Genomic DNA, 7,210 nt, shown 5'->3' with positions numbered 1-7,210 from the left:
GTCTCTTTTTTCCCTCTACATATCTTTCCTTGCAGCAACTCTCATGAGATTTCCCTATCTAAGTATTCTTCCCATTGTCCTGTTTTTTATTCAGCAATTACACAGATAGGATTTTATTTCTTAACTTGTAAGTATTGTCTCCTATTCCGTATACTTCAGAAGCTCCTCTGGCTGTGCCCTCAGTATCTTGGAGCTGATGTGGACCTCAGGAGTAAATAGAATAACTAAGAAATTTAGCATCAATAACTTTCAGGGTTAGCCTGCTAAGGTCTGTTTCCATGACTTTTTTTTTCATTTCATTTCTTCATTTTATTTCTTAAGATGTCTTACCAGTCAGATTTCATATTCAGAGTTGTTTTTTTATCTCCTTTCACCTCTTCAAACTAAAAGTATTTGTGTGTGTGTGTGTGTGTGTGTGTGTTTTTCTTGGGAGGATATCCTTTTGGGTTGTGTACATTAGGATTTTGCTTAAAAACAAACACATTTCATAAAGACCAGCCCATTAGCAGTGACAGGCACGTGTTTTGTAAAAAACCTTGTGCTGAGTGTTCTGTTTCTGCAAGTGTGCATCAAAGGCAAAAAGAAATCAGTGGCTTTTTCCTCAGAATGGCTGAGGCTGGCAGGGTCCTCTGGGCTCAGCCCCTGCTCCATCAGGGATACCGGAGCAGGAGCCCAGGCCCACATCCAGGCAGCTGCTGAAGGTCTCTGAGGAGCAGAGCCCAGACACAGCCTCTGGGCAGCCTGTGCCAGCGCTCCGTCACCTGCACAGCACAGAAGGTCTTTAAACTAGGTAAGAAGGGGGAAGGAGACAAAATGAGGGCTGCTGAGGTTGTGCAGGTAGTTCAAGGTTCAAAAGAGAACTTGATTGTTGATGAGGGTGGAGTTTGAAGGGATGGAGTGTGGCAGGGGAATGCTGCTTCCCTGAAGTGTCTATACACTAATGGAAGTGTGGGATAGATGAGTGGACAGTGAGGTGGGTTGAAAACTGGCTGACTGGCAGAGCGCAGAGGGTCGTCGTTGGCGGTGCAGAATCCGGTTGGAGGCCTGTAACCAGCGGTGTTCCTCAGGGGTCGGTGCTTGGTCCGGTCTTGTTCAACATCTTCATCAGTGACCTTGATGAGGGGATAATGGCCACCCTCAGCAAGTTTGCTGATGATACGAAGTTGGGAGGATTGGCTGACATGCCTGAAGGCCGTGCTGCCATTCAGCGAGACCTGGACAGGCTGGAGAGCTGGGCAGAAAAAAACCAGATGAGGTTTAACAAAAGCAAATGTAGAGTCTTGCATCTGGGGAGGAATAATTCCATGCACCAGTACAGGTTGGGGGATGAGCTGCTGGAGGGGAGCTCTGCAGATAGGGACCTGGGTGTCCTGGTGAATGACAGGCTGGCCATGAGCCAGCAGTGTGCCCTTGTGGCCAAAAAGGCCAATGGCATCCTGGGGTGCATTGAAAAGAGCGTGGCCAACGGGTCGAGGGAGGTGATCCTCCCCCTCTACTCTGCCCTGGTAAAGCCTCATCTGGAGTACTGCGTCCAGTTCTGGGCTCCCCAGTACAAAAAAGACAGGGATCTCTTGGAAAGAGTCCAGCGGAGGGCCACAAAGATGGTGAAGGGCCTGGAGCATCTCCCCTATGAGGAAAGGCTGAGTGAACTGGGTCTGTTCAGCCTTGAGAAAAGAAGACTGAGAGGGGACCTGATCCAGGTCTATAAGTATCTAAGGTGTGGGGGGCAGAATGACGAGGCCGGACTGTTTTCAGTGGTGAGTGGAGACAGGAAAAGGGGAAACGGCCAGAAACTGGAGCATAGGAAGTTCTGCACAAATGTGGGCAAGAACTTCTTTACAGTGAGGTGACGGAGCACTGGAACAGGCTGCCCAGGGAGGTGGTGGAGTCTCCTTCTCTGGAGATATTCAAGACCTGCCTGGATGCCTACCTGTGTGACCTGCTGTAGGGAACCTGCTTTGGCAGGGGCGTTGGACTCGATGATCTCTGGAGGTCCCTTCCAACCCCTACAATTCTGTGATTCTGTGAAGTGCTCCTGATGCTCTGAGGGAACACCCCGTGTTCCAGGTTGTGCCCATTGCTTCTTAGTCTGGCAGTAGGCACCACTACAAAGAGCCTGGCTCTATCCCAGCAGATAGACTTAGCTGGGACCCCTCAGCCTCCTCTTCCACTGGCTGAACAGTCCCAGCTCTCAGCCTCTCCTCACATGCTCTGGGTCTTTCAACAGGCCTTTCTCCAGGGTCATGTTTGTGGCACCAGTGTTGCGGAAGATGTGATGGATGTGCCACCTCAGCTGTGAGACTGTTCAAACTTCAGTAGTTCCTTTTATGATTTTTTCTTCTTTCTTAACGTAAGCCACAAGAGGGCACTGAATATTTTCAGGTTGTCTCTGAGTATAGTACTTAAGAATGCTGATTTAGTCAGTACTTGTACTCCTTGACACTTTTAGTTGTAGGATATTTCTACTCAGATATTTCATAAAGCGTAATACATCTTAAATGGTTTAGGAGTTAAGAGACTTTATTGTGGATTGGAATGATCCCAGCAAGAATGTTTCTGATATGCTTTGAAGCCTCAAACGTAAAGCTGTACCTGTGCGTTTTATCTTCGGGGCTGTGTCTACCGAGGGAGAAGTGAGTGCTCCCTACTTCACAGTGGGACATAAAGTGCAACATAGCCATGCAAACTCTTTCTTTGCGATTCCTCTCCTTCCCTAAAAATTATTCTTCATAAGTCAAGATGAAAGAGTTGCAGTGCAGCTGGAAATCACCAGGGGGCATCTGAGGACTGTTGCTGTCTGTGCTAGGAGCAATGAGGCTGGTGCTGATTTTGACTTCGCGCTTCACGGAGCTGCGCTTTCGCCATCCACCCAGCTAACGGCTTAGCTGCTGCAGTGATGAGGTGTCAAGTCCAGGTACGCCTCGTCCCTGTGGTCTTATAAGCTTTGAAGTTGCCTCAGGCCTCTGGAATGAAGAGAGAGGTTCCCCTAGTGAAAGCTCCCACATCTCACATCCCTAGAGTGAGCTCCTGGAGCTGTAGTATGATATGGCCAGCTACAGTTGCTTTGGGGTGCACACTGGTCACAGTTAGTTTCTCAGTGTAAGCCCACTCATAAAACATGATTGTGAGAAAACACGTCAGATGTAGTTCAGGTTCTAGTGCAGGGGAAGAGGTGTAATCTTGTGAAAGAAATTATCTTGCTTACAAAAGACAGTTTTCTCACATAAATGACAAGATAGCAGTTAAAGTACACCTGAAGTGGCAACGGGCAGTAGAGTGTGAAATGCTGTACACCTGAGTTTCCTCCAGTTGTTTTTTTAAGTTGCTTTTTAAATTTACATTTAACTAAGCAGTGGGAAGGAAATGAAAGGTTTATTTCCTTTTCTTGATAACTCCTCATCAAAGCAAACATGTCACATTTGCTCCTCTGTAAGAAGGTGGAATCTATTATAATTTTCACTTTGTTATGTTATTTCCTCATGGCTCCAGCAAGATTTGTAAACGTTGGAGTTGTGTAACTTGGCATACTTAGGTGTCTGACTTGAAATACCTTGGATTTGATTGAGGGTCTCTTATCTTCTAGGTTTATCTGACTGCTCTTATCTTTGTTGGTGCTTGTGCCTCATCAACTAACATGGTAGTTTTGCAGTGTTATCCCCTCTCATGAAATTAACTGAAAAAAAGTGGAACAGATTTGTGCAAGATAACACATGAAGTCTGAGACAGAACAAGGAACATCCAGCTATCTGAGAATGATGGACCATGTGAACATCATCCCGCTTTTTAGAAACAGATCTGTAAGCACTGCTAAGTGAAGTACATAATGCTCTACAACAGCCAGCAATTTCCAAGATTATTTAATTAATTGATCTCATCTAAGTTCACATTGAAACTCAGTCAGGTTTCACCTAAATGTCAACAAGCAGCTCTGACTCTCAGTTGCTCACTGCACTATACAGATGCAAAATTATTAAAGTGTCTGTGCTGAAGTACAGAGCAACAAAACTAGCCAAGTATAAAAGTACCAAAAAATGCTAGAAAATCTTTGTCCATATAGAGCTATTATTTTGACTTTTAAGTGGTTCTTTAGAGTTTACCATGAATTTAAGTTGCTCTGATGTCATAAAGAGCATGTGCAAAGATAGAAAGATATTTTAGTGCTCTCCCACACTCATTTTTTTTCCCCCAGTATCTCTGCCCAGCATTATTATCCCCAGATATAGCTTTAGTAAGCAGGTGTAGCCTTCTGTCTGCACTGGAAAATGCCTGATGAACATTCATTATTCTGCAATAAAGCCACAAGATACAAACTGCAGAATTATTATTACTATGCATGCTACAGTAATGCCCAGCTTTGATGGTGCAGACATAAAAAGACAGTGCCTCTTCAAGGGAATGTGTAGCCTACTCTGCATTGCTGCCCATCTGTCTGGTGCTTGAGATCTTCCTGGTCACTGCAGTAGATTTGTAGCAACCTCCACATAGATTTCTAATGTCTTTCCTTGTAATTGCTTGTACTAGCAGCATGGGAATATGTGGGTCTGCGGAGAAAGAAATTTAAATGACTAGCAAAAGCCTAGATTTTGCAGGTGTCTCTTATATTTACTACGGCTTATTAGATAGCTTAGCACCCATAGAAGTTGTAAAACATGTTTAAAGGCAAAGAACTGTTTAAAAAAAAAAAAAAAAAAAAAAAAAAAAAAAAAGCAACCTGCTAAAGACCTGTTCCTTCTTCTTTGTGTTGAATGTTTTTTCCTCAAATATAGAGCTTCTAGTCAGGACACTGGACTCTACTTGCAGATTAAACTGAAAATACAAACAACATCCTTGTAATCCACAGGTCCCTGACTGTATCAAGAGAGAACATGAGTTACTTTTGGCTATTATAGGTCTTGGTAATTGTAGAATAAATGCACAATTTAAAACTGCCACTCTTTTTATTCATCGGAAAAATACACGCTGTATAATCAATGGATATTAAGATATTACAATCACAAAATAAACAAGAGAGTTAGGTGAAGTAGACTGTGATAACGAAAGAAAATAAATGGAAGGCTTACCCTTATGCTGGGCTCACCCACAAAAAACACCAGAAGAGGCGATCTCCAGATGAGATCCTTCCCTACTGGTAGCCTGCTCTTAAATAGGTCTAGCAGGAGTGGAGCCAGGCTCCACCCCTTCCAGCAGCACAGGTGAATTGCCTTCAGCTGTGCTCCTCTGGCTGACTCATGGCTCGCCTCAGGTGATCAGAGGTTCAGGCCGTGACTCAGCAGTTCCCATACACTCCACCCCTTCACGGCATGAACCAATGATCAGGTTAACTAAAGGGTAAGCTTTCCCTAATACAGAGATCCAGTATATCGCGACGCTTGTACAATTTTATCACGACATATGTTGGTACAGTTCAAGACAAGTGATGATCAGTGGATGTCCATACTCTTCTATGGGCCAGTGCTCGATGATGTGACTGGAGGCATGAGGTCCTGAGGTGCAGGTCCGTTCTATGTTCCATCAGTCCCATGTAGACCATCACCGGCTGTTGTACGTGATCTGACAGCAACACTGGAACGCTTGATGGCATTTTGTTCCTTCTGGTGGTCCTGAAGGCTCACAGACTCATGGGGAGCAATACAGATGTTTCAGAGGTACCAGGAGGGGAAGGTCTGCTCTCCAGGGTAAGATACAGGCCGTATTTCTATCCTGGGTCAACACTTCGCCTGTACTGGGGCACGTCCTGACCGCCTGTACCACACCTTTTGGCCGGATATCTGCGGCTGCATAATGATATCAGGCACCAAAGGTGGTGTCCTGATCTGCCACAGGGACATGATGGGGGTCCCTTTAGCAATAAAGATCGGAGTGTTGACCACAATATCAGTAGGCCATGTACCTATTACTGGAGGGACTACTGAGCCTCCCACCTCCAATAGTCTCCCCCAAGGTGCAAGTAGGCCACACCACTTGGGTCCTACCTGCACCTTCCAGGGCCATTTTATTTCATGGGTACCCAGATCTAAATTCTCAGGGGCAGGGAGCAGAAGATTATTTTCGTTACCAATCTGGGGTCTTACCTGATGATCAGTGCCCGTAATTTGGATCCTAAGCGGGGTGGCCCATGTCGTCTGCAACATTCTCAGGGCACTGGGTCTGCCGCCTTGAGGTCTTTCATTCAGGTCCCCCAAGGTTTCATACAGTCTTTTCGTCCATCCCTGCAGGGACTGGGAGTCTGTCTTCAGGGCAGCCTTAAGAATACCGTTATAACGTTCAATGAGGCCTGCCCCTGTTGGATTATACGGCAGGTGGAATCGCCATTCGATGTTATTTTCTTCTGCCCAGCACTGTATCGTTGCACCAGTAAAATGAGTCCCTTGGTCGCTCTCAATGACTTGAGGTATCCTGTAGGCAGACATCAGTTTAGTGAGTGCTTTGATGGTATATGCCTGGTTTGCTTTCAGTATTGGATAGGCCTGCAGCAGCCCACTTGCAGTGTCGACACAGGTCAGGGCATATCTTGCCCCTTCGGAGCGAGAAAGGGGCCCCGATGTAATCGACCTGCCATCGCTGGAGAGGATTGTGTCCCCTAGCAAGATGGGCTGTTGTTTTGGGCAATGATCTTGGTCTCATCTTGGAGCAGGCGTCGCAATCCTGGCATGCCTGGATGATATCAGATAGTTGTATGGGCAGTCCCCATGCTTTAGCAGCTGCCCACATTGTCTTTTGTCCAGCATGCCGTAGCTTCTGATGTAACCAGCGGGCGATGTTCTCAGATGGTGAATTCTCAATCCATCGAACTCGGGCCAATGTGTCAGCTTCATCGTTTCCCGGTGACTATAGGGGCTGATGACCAGAAACATGGTAGACACGTACAGTCCTGTGTTTGACCGTATTCCATATATCTAACCACATGTCTTTGCCCCAGATCGGTCGGGCGTGGATAGTCCATTCCTGGGTGGCCCACTGTGCAATCCAAAGAGTGAGCCCCTGGTACACAGCCCAACTATCTGTGCAGATGTTCAGGATACCATCACAGGGTTCCTTGGTTATAACCATCCACACAGCTCACAGTTCTGCCCATTGGCTGCTCTGACCATCCCCCTCATCAAACCAGATTGTCTCGGTGGAAGGATGGTATGCTATTGCTCTCCACTTGCTCGGGTTGCCCTTGCTGGACCCATCTGTGTACCAGGCATCTTCAGGGATAGGATATTTT

General features: G+C 46.2%; 1 long non-coding RNA gene across 1 annotated transcript; it reads right to left on the bottom strand.

Moving 5' to 3' along the window:
* Positions 1-2,141: 2,141 nt before the first annotated feature.
* LOC125690780 (uncharacterized) lies at positions 2,142-5,103 on the bottom strand. The gene is made up of 3 exons (XR_007375791.1): positions 5,061-5,103; positions 4,712-4,806; positions 2,142-2,963 (listed from the first exon to the last, which is right to left on the bottom strand). It is a non-coding gene; the product is annotated as an uncharacterized LOC125690780 (long non-coding RNA).
* Between the last annotated feature and the right edge of the window lie 2,107 nt (positions 5,104-7,210).

This window comes from Lagopus muta, chromosome 3 (genome assembly GCF_023343835.1).
Source record: "Lagopus muta isolate bLagMut1 chromosome 3, bLagMut1 primary, whole genome shotgun sequence".
NCBI lineage: Eukaryota > Metazoa > Chordata > Aves > Galliformes > Phasianidae > Lagopus > Lagopus muta.
Note: the sequence above shows the minus strand (reverse complement) of the source record. Positions and strands in the feature narration are given on the sequence as shown.